Genomic DNA, 13,814 nt, shown 5'->3' on the forward strand with positions numbered 1-13,814 from the left:
GCATATTACATTCGCACCACACATGATTAATAACAACAAAGTAAGTTTTCAGATCTTACGCCTTAATCAACTAACCTGCACAAGTGACAAATCAAATTAAGCTTTGCATCCCAAAGAGAGAACAAATGGGAAGACGTCCCGTATAGCCTTACTATAAGGTAATAAAAAAAACAAATGATTTATAGATTCAACTCTACCATTACACATGACACAGTCACTCAAGATATCAAACACCATTTACTAATTTGATCCCTTGTTTACAAACGATTTCGAACAACAAACCATGGAGTGAGTGAATGTTGGGGAATATTATCTACAAACCAAATGAGACTAACCTAAGACACCATGAGATGCCTAGGGTGTAAAAACTTCTAGGCACTAATGACAAAAAATGGACTAGATCTACAATGGTGCAAGGATATACTGTTAAGCATTCGATCATCTTGTCTATGAAGGGAATGGGGAATTGACCTTTATTTGTGACATTATTAAGTTTTCTAAAATCCGTGCACTAGCACAGACCCTCGTCATTCTAATTTCTAACAAGTATTAATAAACAGGAGTTGAGCTTACCCGTACAGATGCAGATCAAGGGACAATCATGAATAAACAGAAGTTCATTGATAGCTTAAGATTTAGATCAAGTTATCTATGTCATCAATAAATGAAATTAATTAGTGCTAACAGTAAACGATGTTAATACGTAACAGCGATTATTTTGTGGTCTGTCTTACACAATCTCATCGTGTAAAACACCCCCGCTCACATGTCTTTACATGAACGAACTGATCACATCGTTTATGACACTTCACAATATTTGTAACAATCATAAAATGGGTTGTATTCAATAGTATCTATAGAGATAGGTACCGAACCTAATCCAAGTACTATAGACTGTTTATGCTATTTTACTCAAACTTGATCTATTTTATGTCTCCACATAAAGTCCAAGTATTCATGACAATAGCCAAGGGTTTGTAGTTGATTGGATTTAAAGTTAATAAACAATCAACAACACTTGTCTGAATAAACTTCATATATGTTTACTGTTTACAAAACTATGAGTTTTAGGACATACAACCCAACAAACTCCCACTTGGACTAGAACTCCTAGGGGTTACAACGAAGTTGAGTGTTGTGAGAGAAAACTAAATACAATAAACTAGGGCATCCCATACCTAAAATGTTTCCCACTTGCCCTATTTATTCTACCCGTAGTCCTAAACTCTTCAAGTGACCCTCGAAAAACTTAGTCGGGAGTGCCTTTGTAAAAGATGAGCAAAATTGTCCTCAGACACTATTTGTCTCGAAATAACGTCTCTCTTAGCACGGTCTCTCTGATGAGATGATATTTGCACTCAATATATTTTCTGCGCTTTTTGCTTCTAGGTTCTTTGGAGATTGCTATTGGGCCATTGGTATCACAATACAAAGTGACTGGCAGACGCATGCTTGGAACAACTTTCAGATCATTTAGGAACTTTCTAAGCCATACTACTTCCTTGGCTACTTCACATGTAACAACATATTCTACTTCCATTGTAGAGTCTTTAATGCAGCTCTGCTTAATACTTCTTCATACTACTTCTCCTCGATTTAGTGTGAATACTGATCCCAAAGTAGATCTCTTGGAGACTATATCGGTTTGAAAATTGGAGTCAGTATATCCCATAAGGATCAAATCCTTATTTCCATATATGAGCACGTAGTTCCTCGTTCTCCTAAGATACTTGAGGATATTCTTAACAGTAGTTCAATGAACATAACCAGGATCGGACTAATACCTACTGGCAATCCCTACTACAAAGCATATATTTGAACGAGTACATAACATTGCATACATCAGACTTTCGACTACTGAGGCATAAGGAACTCGTCTCATATTCTCAACGTCTTAAGGTCTCTTAGGATATTGTTCCTTTGACAAATGTATTCCATTCGTAAAAGGTAAAAAAGCCTCCTTTGGAATCATGCATCTTAAACGTAGACCAATACATTGTCTATATAAGATGTTTGAGTCATGGACAGCATTCTTTTCTTTTGATTTCGAACTATTTGAATCCCAAAGAACATACTGCATCTCTCTCAGATCATTCATCTAGCAACCCAATTTTTAATGTCAGTTAGGTATCCTATATTATTCGCAATAAGTAGGATATTATCTACACACAAAACTAAAAGTGCTACAGTGGAATTGATGATTTTTTTGTGTACACATGGTTCATCACCATTCTATTCAAAGCCATAAGATTTGATTGCAGTATCAAATCTTATATTCCAGGAGCGGATTCCTATTTTAATCCATAAATAGATCTCTTTAGTTTGCAAACTTTTTGCTCCTGCCCCTGTTCAATCAACCCTTCTGGTTGGACCATATAAATACTATTTTCAAGATCTCCATTCAGAAAAGCAGTTTTGACATTTGTTTGCCCAATTTCACAATTATAAAAAGTGGCAATGGACAAGAGTATCCTAATTGATTTGATCATAGCAACAGGTGAGAAGGTTTCTTCATAGTCCACCCCCTCAACCTGGGTATAATTGTTTGCCACTAATCGAGCTTTATAGGTCTGTCCTTTGCCCATATGGTCTCTTTTACGCTTGTAGATCCACTTACAACTGATAGTTCTTACCTCATCAAGTTTATCTACAAGTTTCCGGACTAAATTAAAGTACATAGACTCTATTCAAGGTTCAAGGCTTTGATCCACTTATCTCGATCAACATCATCCATTGCCTGTTTATATGTTAATGGATCCCTTAAGCCATCATCAGGTATAGTCAAACTTCACAATCGTTTAGTCTCTCTATAGCTATCTCTTAGTGAAACACTTTCACTTGATAGCTTTCTCCATGAGTTCTTTCTGAAAGTGGCAACTCTCTAAAATTAGGAAAAAAAATTCCTTTTATCTCACAGTTACCATAAAACCACCAATAACCCCCAACTCAATCGATTATTAGAGAAGAAGATTTAATTATCAAATAGTTAATATATTATAAATAAATATGATAACCAACTTAACATATTATATTCATAACCTATAGTTTTAATATTTCATCTCATGAAACATACAAACCATAGTTATTTTTCTATTATATGGTACAATTTACATTAATCCTCCACTTGATGTATCTCATGCATCACATTAATTATATCATATACAATTGAATTTCTTCTTGTTAATTTGAATACTTCAAACAAACTTCAAGAATTGATTCTCAACTTGAATCCATTGAGCTACCAAGGGTACCTTAACGACCTGTAGCTTGAAGCTCTAACGGTACGTGAATAACTAACTAAACTATTTAGTCATGGGATCCACCATCCGTTAACTATAGGCACTCCACTAAAGACCGACAGCTGCACTCTTCTCACTACAAATATATTTTTGTGTCCATATCAATCAATCAACAACGCAATAACCCTTCACAGATCGCTTGTAAGTACAACTGGGCCGATTCACCGTTTTTCCACTGTAGTTACATCTAACACCTTAAGTACCACTAATTCCTCTAATGAACAATGAGTCATAGTTCTACTATGACTAGGTCCTCTCTTCCATGGAAAGGATGTGGCCACTATGTTCAAAACCTGGAATCATCCCTTAAGGGAGCAATCTATCTACTTACCCCTGCTTTGGGGAAGGAGTGAATTCTGTCTTGTATAACTGAGTTCCCAGCTCTCCAATCAGATAAATCTCCAAAAAGGTAGGCTTGTTGAGTTGGAAATCTGGCTACTCTAACCTATACTAATCAAAGAATCGCCCTTAAAGGCAGGAGTTCCTAAAACATTCAGGATTAAGGTCATGTCACCTATGGTCGTTTAAGTGAGATGTAAGTCTCAAGTATCAACGGTGTTATATAAAGAGATGAATCTTTTTGTGGTCTGGTCTTATACAAACTCTTAGTATAGGACACCCACGCTTGCATGTCTCCACATGAATGGTCAGGATCAAACCATTTGTAGTAGTTCACAACACTTATAAACCTCTACAAAGTGAGTCGTACCTGTAGTGTCACCAGGATAAGGTATCCCTCCTTTATCCTTATACTACAGACCTCTTAGGTTATTACTTAGGTATGACCCACTTGCATATCTCATATACATGCTTAAGTTTACATACAATAACCACAGACCTTTGTTTATTGGATATGAGTAAATGCAAATAAAATAACTCTTATTTTATTCATTAACAATGTGTACAATGTTTACAAACTATGAGACTCTGGGAAAATTAGGACACCAATTCCAACATCAACAAGCCTACTATTTTGGGGTTTCGTCTGATTGAGGAGCTGGAAACTCAGCTTCATAAGATGGAATTCATTCATTCCCTGATGTAGGGGTAAGTAGATAAATTGCTCCCTTAAGAGGTGATCTTGGGTCTTGAACATAGTGGTCACACCCTCTCCTGGCTCAAGAGGACTTAGTCATAGTAGGACTATGACTTATTATTCATTAGAGAAATCAGTGGTACTTAAGGAGTTAGATGTAACTACATGGGCAAAATGGTAATTTGGTCCAACTATACTTACGAGCAATTTGTGAAGGGTCATCGCATTGTGGATTGCTTATATCCAATGGATACAAAAATATATTTGTAGTACAAATAGTGCAACTATCAGTCTTTAGTAGATTGCCCGATAGTTAACGGATGGTGGATAATGTAATTAAAGAGTTTAATTAATTATTCACGTACCGTTGAAGCTTCAAGCTATAGGTCTATAACGTGACCTTGGTAGCTCAAAAGGATTATGTTGAGAATCAGTTTTTTTGGTTAATTTGAATTGTTTGAATTAATAAGAGGTAATTTAATTATATATGATATAATTCAATTAATTCAATTATATATGATATAATTGATACAATGTATTTGATATATTATTTGGAGGAATAAATATTTGAATAAGATTCAAATAGTTGTTAATTTAATATAAATATGATTTATATTAAAGGCCATAAAATAGAGAAAAATAACTATAGTTTATATTGTATGTGATGCAATATTAAAACTGTAGGTTATAAATATAATATGATAAGTTAGTTATCATATTTATTTATATTATCTATTATTTTGAATAATAATCCATTTCTCTTAAAAAAACTACCTTAGTGGGTGGTTATGCAATTTTATGGCAATTGGAATAAAAGGAAAAATTGTTTTTTTTCTTTTCTTCTAAGATTTCCAAGACTAAGAGAAAAAGATCGTAGAGAATAGACTATGCCTACACGACAAACACAAAGCATATACGATAGGCTCTCTTTATCTATGTGATAGTCTATGCGATATGAAGTTTTACTATGTTATAGCCTAAACGATCAAGAAGCTTGCTATGCGATATTGCTTTTGCTTCGATCGTCCTCCTACTCCATACTCACAAATATCCTCTTAACCAAAATATTCAGATCCCACCACTCCTGGGTTCTCACCCCGAGCATACCAAGGAATCCAAGTGGTAGTGTTCTCTTCCCATTCGGTTCGTGATTCACTTGAAGAAGGTCTTTAAATTCTTGTTGCTGTTTCATCGAGAATTCTATGACCGTTTGAGGGATACGAGAAGGATTGTTCTTCAACGATAATATCCCTTGAACTATGTATTTATTTGAAAAGTATGTTGTAATTTACTTTGATTGTACAATATGTTTGTTGTACTGTAAATTTATGTTTTCAATCGAAATGGAATTTGGACAATCCGCTTCCACTCAGATCTCCTCATGTTGAGTTTCCGTTCAGCTTCAACTTTAGATTGTTTTAACTTATATACATTACTTTCTAGGTTTGCAAAAAAAATTTATACATCTCCTTTCGTAATGAACGCTTCATAAAAACAAAAATTTACATTTTACAAATGATCCAATAAACATAAAATAGATATTAAATTTCTTTTACAAGAAGGTACATAAAGAACATTTTCTAAATACAAATATCTATTTTCAAAGTTAACTTAACAACTCCCATTTCTTTTGCTGAGATACGCTTCCTTGATCCAACCTGGAGAGTAATCTCATCTTCTTCAAGCTGCCTTTAAGAACTAGTTTCCGGAGAAGAAAAACAAACATGATTAGTGGCCCTTAAATCCAATATCCAGGTAGAATCTTCATTCTCTACCATACATGTTTCAATCACTAGTAAATCTAATTTACCTTGTCTTTCTTTTTCATCTTTCTTCTCGGCATGATATTTAGGTCAAATTCTTTTTCAATGCCCATTTTCATTGCAATGGAAACATTTTCCTTTGGTAATTTCCTTTTTGCCTTTCTGTGCAGCTGGAGCCTTCCCCTTCCCAACTTCCTTCTTTTTCTTTTGAATACCGTTATTCTTGGAGAAATAAGGGCCAGATTTACTCTGCGAAGATGAATTTTTCTGGAGTTTCCTCTTTGAAATGGAAGCAACGTTTACTTCTACCTCTAAACCTTTATTTTTGAATAAAGATTCATAAATCCGGAGATGTGGACGATTGTTCAAACAAGCCCTGCAAAGAGTCCATGATCTCTCTTACAGTAGCTAACCTCTTGTGTTGCTTAGATAGTACATCAGATATACTGGCTAAAATATAAACCTGAGCCTTCTCATTTGCCTTCACCCATTTTTTATACGCATCTCGAACTATTCGGTTTTCATTGGGACCAGGGGATGAAGGACACGCCTCTACTAAAACGAATTGGAGAACATTTATTACTAGTATCGTGTTAATATTCGATTTCAAGTTCTATAATTATCGCCGTTATGTTTTTTTTGAAGCGAACAGTTGTATAATGGATGTTGACAATGCTGAAAAAGTAAACAAATTATTAGAGAAATAAATTAACTCTATTTAATCCAATTTATTTAGCAAAAATAATGTACCAGTTCTCATTATTCTTTTCCTACGATACTTCAGTGAGTCAAAATAGCCCCCGCCGAAGGGCAGTCGACTACTCCTTCATCGAATCAAGACATTCTTGACTAAATACTAATACCAAAATATCTCTTATCCTTATAGTACTTAGTTACTGTTTATTTGGTCAAGATCTTTACTAACACTTACTAAGTTTTGTAAGTGTATACCCACCACTTTTGAATTATAGACATCGGAATCAAACGAGCCCTTGAAAGAGAAACAATTGTTTTAAAATGGATCTAAGTAACCCTATCCATTTCTAGAGTTCACGATGTTCCAAATCTTATGTTACAAGCCTTCGAAGGGATAGCCATCACTAAACGACTAGCAAAGGTTCGCAAAAGCCAACCAGAAGCACAACGTAGAAATCTCACAGTGTGACCTAATGGAAGTGACCGTAGGACTTGTTGACACACACCCTTCACTCACTTACTATGAACTACTTCTCCTATTCACCTTGTTATTGACCCATGCAAACACTTTCCGAAGGGAGGTTTCCGCTAATAGCAACTCGAAGTTGAGCATGGATCTGACAGTGTGAACTCTTGGGGATGTGAGAGCTAGAAATAATATATCTCATATACTATTAATCACCCACTAAATTGTTCTATTTTATAAAAGATTGGTATTTACTTGGTTATTAACCGACTAATTTTAAACAACCTAAGTCTAGGTGATTTTTCCAAGTATAACTCTTATACCGAGATTAACCTATGATGTTTAGGTGATAAACCAATTTTATTACCTTACACCACTCATGCATGATCATAAAACTAGGGTTATTGACTCAGATGCCAGTTTGACTCTAGGTATGAGGTGTTCCATGAACCGTCAACTTAAGTACCCCCAATCTTATGCAACATCTCCCGGGCTAAGTAAACAACTCTTGTTTTACAAGTAATCGACCTATTTTAACTCTTAAGAAAACGACAATTGAAATGCACCAGTTAACCCTAAGTGAGCATGCATCTTATCTTTCTTATAGATTTTAAAAGTCTAGGTTATTTTATAACAAGTATAAAATAAATTATAACATTTATAACCCTAGAACATTCATCTATAACATGCTTTCTCAAACAAACATGCTTTAATATAAAACTTATATTAAAACTAAGCATGCATACTATATACAATATAACACTTATAATATATATCAAATGCATGCAAATGCTTATCCTATGGTGGGATTTTATAAAAAGGATATATATATATATATATATATATATATATGACATATTTTATGCACACATAATTAAAATAGAATTATACATCACATGCATAATAAATAAACAACACTAAAGTGGACTGCTTTTAGCATTAAAAACAATCAAACAAAAAATTTATTACATAAAACAGCAAGCTGCTCCCTCGAACCGGCTTCAAACTCTTTGAACCAACCCGAACCTGCCAAAAAACACTCTAATCAGCTTAGAAACCAAAAAAAACTAGGTTTAACCGGTCAAACCTGCTCAACCAAGTCAACTGGACTAGTCCAGACATTCTACACTAGCTGGTCAATGTGCGCAGGGGCCAGTCATCGAAAGGAGGCATGCAGGTCGGTGCGGGGATGGGTCGGGCGAAGTGAGTTGAAGCAGGTGCATGCAAAGAAGCCACCAAATCGGGTCGGGCTATCAGGTTCTTGGTTCTAGTAGCGGAGCTGGAAGCAAAAAATGGGTCTGGTAGCGGCACATACCCATTCACCATATGCAATAGGGTAGATAATCCCTATTTCAAGTAGCTTGAAGATCTCCTTCATCATTACTTCTTTTAATTCGAGTTTAAGACACCTCTAAAGCTCTCTCTATTGTTTGGTTCCCTCTTCAAGTTCAATCATGTGCATGTAAATTGCAAGATTGTAAGAGTCCAACTATGGCTAGCTTGTGCTCTTGAACTACTTGATCAGGCTTGTATTTTTGTTCTACAGTCAATTCTTTGGAGATGATTACAGGTAAGGTTCACATATTTCAAAGGTAAGCATACTTCAAATGATCTTGAAGTGCCTTCAACTCTAGCTAAGGTCTCTGAATAATATATGATAACATTTTTCAGTCAAAACTAGTAGATGATCAAAACGTATTGATTTAGAGAATGAAAGAGAATATAGCTCTATAGGAGGGAACGTGATACCATAATCACTATCATCCTCGCCATGAACTCAAACATCCCATGTCACATTCTTCTCAAGGGAATAAAAAAAATCAATGCGATATAAAATAGGAGTACTATGGCTAGGAGATCACATGACATAATCAAAATTAAACTTGACAATCTCCCCATCAAACTCTACAAATAAATGACCCTCATCCACATTTGTTTAAGTCTTGGTAGTTTGCATAAAAGGTATCCCTAACAAGATAAATGCTAAAGATGTGGAGCTGGTTTCATCGATCTTCAAAATATAGAAATCAACAAGAAAACGGAGTTCATTTACTTGGACTAGCACTGTAGGAATATAAAGAACACATGCAATAGCGGAAGCGAAGATCGATAACATTCTAACTACATAAAAAACAAGAATAAGCATGCATAAAAGGTTGCAACCTTTGTAGAATCCACCACAATCTTCCTCTCTCGAGCTCGATTGATAGCACCAACGGTAAATCCTCACTATTCTCTTATTGAAGAACACGGTTGTGGGACCATTTTGTTAGTGAACTAAACGGAATTTCACTATAGTAAAGTAAAGAGTAAAGAGATTTTGGTGGAAGAGTAAAGTCAAAGTCAAAGAAGCATTAGTTCTTACAAAATTCAAAAATCAAACTATATATAGACAAATTACATGCAAAATTCTATCCTACATGTCTTCCACCTCAAACTCCACTAGCATGTAATCTTTAGGTGTCAAGCTTTGGAAGTGCCACTTCAAAGCCATTTAGTTACTGGAAAAATCCAACAATTGAATTTTTCTATTAACTAATTTAGAAAATATTTTAAAAATAAATTTAATATCACATATTAAATTATTTTTGACACCTATCTTTGATTAATAATATTAATCAAGTTTAAAAAATACTTTCATGCTATTGTTCAAGAATACTCTAAAAAATAATTAATTAATAAATTAATCCTTTAATTGTAAATTATATCTCATATAAAATAAAATTTTCTCTAAAGCTCGAATTTGAACATTTCAAATTCTTACTTCACCTAGTTCTTCAATTTTGTTCGTATGAGCTAGTAAAGAGATCCGATAGACCTACAAATCATGTACTCCAATGATCCGAGACTAATCGGTCAAACTCTTTAACCTAGTTAATCAACATTCATTAACTAACAGGATTGTCCACCATAGCCTGTAGTTGCACTCCCCTCATTGTAGATATATTATGAGTTCATTTGATATAACAATCATCAATCAGTTGATCCTTCACAGGTTGTTTGTAACATCAGCTAGGTCAAATACTGAAATACTTCTAGTTATATCTTTTCTCCTTAAGTACCATTGTCCCTCTAATGAACAATTAATTTAGAATCATAATAACTAAACCCATTCCCTCTCAGGCCCGAGAGGATGGGGCCCCTTATTCAAGACCTGGGATCAGCCCTCAAGGGAACAATCTTTCTACTATCCCTAAAAAGGGTAGCAGTGAATTTCATCTCACAAATTCTATGTCACCGGCCATCTACCCGATCTTATCCCTAAAATGAGAGGCATATTGAGTAGCGATGTTGAGCTTACCCTCACATATTGACCAGGTTCGAGTAAATAATCAAAATGATCTATACTATATGAATAAGGTTGGGTGCCTTATTCTGGTAACACTATTGGATGCGGCCCGCTCTGTAGTTCTTACAAGGAAATGTAAAGTCGTATAAACAAAGTGATCCTAATTCGTACATGTGATGACATGAAGAGTGCGGGCATCCTGCGCAATGAGTTTGCACAAGATTGGACCACAAAATAAGTCACTCTTACTTTATAACGTTGTTTATTGTTTAAGACTGACTATTTCAAAATGATGACCTAGGTGACTTGACCTTAATCCTCAGCTAACTATGAACTCCTGTTTATTCGGGATTAGTGGAACTTAGGGGAATAAGAAGTAATCTCGGGGGTAAAACAACCTTTTGACCCAACTGTTATACAAACAACCTGTGAAGGATTAACTTACTAATCATGGTTATATCGAGTGGACATAATATATTTACAACAAGGGGAGTGCAACTATGAGCTTTAGTGGAGTGACCCAGTAGTTAACGAATGGGGGTTAATTCGATGTAAATAGTTTAACCGATTAATCTCGAATCGTTAGAGCCCATGATCTGTAGGTCCATTAGGTCCCCCTACTAGCTCACAAACGGATTAGCCTTAGAGTAGTGTGATAAGTTGCTTTGGAACGTTCAAATTAAAGTTATGGGAATTAGTAATTATATGTGATATAATTACGCGTTTAATTTTGGAATTGAACGGAGTAGGAGAATCTACTAATATTTAAATATAATTTAAATATTAATTTCATAATAGGGATTAATAAAAGTGGAATTAGTGTTATATTAATTTAATATTTGATAATAAAGTAATTAAATTAATTAATTTGTTTTATTATTTATTCAATTATTTAATTTTATTACAAAATTAATTATCGAATTAATTTTTTAAAATCAATAAATTTTAAATTTTAAATTAAGGAATTAAAAGTTGAATTGAATTTTGATTTTGAAAGTCAAAATTAAAAAGTAAATCTAAAGAAAATGCAAAAAATTCTAGAAGTGGGATTTTTTCACTTTCAAATTGTATTAGCTCACACATAATTCCACTTTATTTTAGCTCATTTATTCAGGCATGAGCTGTGATTCATGTAAGGATTCAGTTTGTATGATCTTCATGTTATAAAGCTTAGAAGGTCTGAGTGGAAACGACTGCAAATCACTGAAAATTTCTTAGAATTTTCAGATGTTGAAGAAGGTCTTCAACCGAAGCAGACCAGTGATCTCTTCTCCTTTGTTCCCTAATTCAAGCTTATTTTGAGTCCCACAACTCAATCTAAGGCACCAATAGAATAGTTAAGAAGACCTTGGGGTGGTTCACAACCAAAGAAGAAGGAGATTGTAGTTGAAGATCGTGATTCAAGAGGTATTTCAAAGATTAGTGTTGAAACTCTGTTTTTAGTTTATGAGCATACTGATTTTGAAGTCAAAATTAATGAATTAGAATGTTTAATGATCCTGTTTCTCTTCGCTGCTTGTTTCCAAGATCCAACAGTTTATGCCTCCACATAATGTTCAAGTATTGATGACAATAGCCAAGGGTTCGTAGTTTATTGGATTTAGAGTTATTAAACAATCAACAACACTTGTCTGAATAAACTTCATTTATGTTTACTGCTTACAAAACTACGAGTTTTAGGACATACAACCCAACAAACATATCATTAACAAATCCCATGGGGTGAATAAAAGATCAACTGTAAATGTATGGTTCTCATTAAAACATAAAAGAAAAAACTTGAAACCATGAAACTAAGCGGAACGATGAAACTAAGCGGAAGCATTTTCTCTAGTCATATGACACCTTCAACAAATCTCGTGGTCAAACACCTTGTACATTCTTTCTCTTATCTAAAAAGCATTTTTGAAATTAATAAGTATTTAAAATACTTAGTAACTGACTTCACTATTAGGGTCAGGCTATGCATTCATATGTAACTGAATTTCTAGAACTAGTATGACCTAACTTGGTGTACTAAATCTGAACATGGATAGTCATCGAAGTGAACAATTGAGCCTATCATACCGTGGGTGAGGTGTACTCTACAATCTTGTAAACTTAGAGGAACACAAACCTCGGATGAATCCCAAGGAACAAAAACTTTTGTATAGTTATCTTGAAGGAACACAAACTTCTATTTAATGATTTGTAAGGTCCACCTCCTTTCTTTTGTTAAATCACTAGGAAATAGGATGAGCTGGAAATAGATTAAGTTAATAAGAATGACGATGACGACGATAATGATGAAGATAATAAAACAAAACCTTAAAAATAAATCGGAATTGTGCAATTGGGAGAAATTATGACAAAAATTTATTTAAGAAATAAGTTCTTCTTAGAGTGAATAGAATTGCTGGCCGGAATTCAAAAAGAAGGAAAAATTGACAATTGGATTCATAGCATAGCTCCCAGCCAGTTCCTGGACATCAATAGCTGCCCCTTGGTAGCTCAATTTGTGAGTGGCCTTTCTTAAAAGTAAAAATATGATATTGATTCGACGAGCCGTTGTTTTTCTAAAATAAAGCTTTATTGATTTATTATGTGATTTCGTAAATATAATGCTTTAAACTTTATACGTTGAATGATTTTTCATTTTAATAAGTATTGAAATCATGATGTATTGAAATGATAATATCTATATTTTACAAGGGCTAAACGCATAGGTTGTAAAGTAATGTTTTAAGATGACTCATATTGAAAGTATTGGGTGAGTGGACGGATGATAATGTATATGAAAGATTTTCCAAGCCTGGATCAACATGCGGTGAGATTAGGCTTTGTGCATTGAGTTAGTCTGCACTAGCGAGAAGTGAGAGTGTTGAGTTGGTCCACCCCAAGTTGGGTACATATTTGATGATCATGATATGAGTTATGATGGTGTTCTGAATTCTTCTTGAACTTTGATTTGTTTATATTGATTGAACCATTTGTTTATATTGATTGAACCATGTGTTGAAATGTGTTTTATTATGAACAATGCATCCAGGTGTATTTTCTTGTAAGTTCCTTTCGATGCGTTGAGGTATGTTTCATGATAAATTTCTTTCCATGCATAGTGAGGTGATAAAAATTGTTTTATGCATTGTAACTCTATAATTTTCCACCGTTGAGAATACTAAACGTGTTTGAGTTAAGCTTGGCCACATGTTCTGGAACGTGCGTAAATTGAATGTGTACGCATGTTGGTGTATCTTGTTGTGATAGAATAGGGTAGGCATTTGTG

This window comes from Benincasa hispida, chromosome 7 (assembly GCF_027475165.1).
Source record: "Benincasa hispida cultivar pf3 chromosome 7, pf3_genome.v1.1, whole genome shotgun sequence".
Classification (NCBI taxonomy): domain Eukaryota; kingdom Viridiplantae; phylum Streptophyta; class Magnoliopsida; order Cucurbitales; family Cucurbitaceae; genus Benincasa; species Benincasa hispida.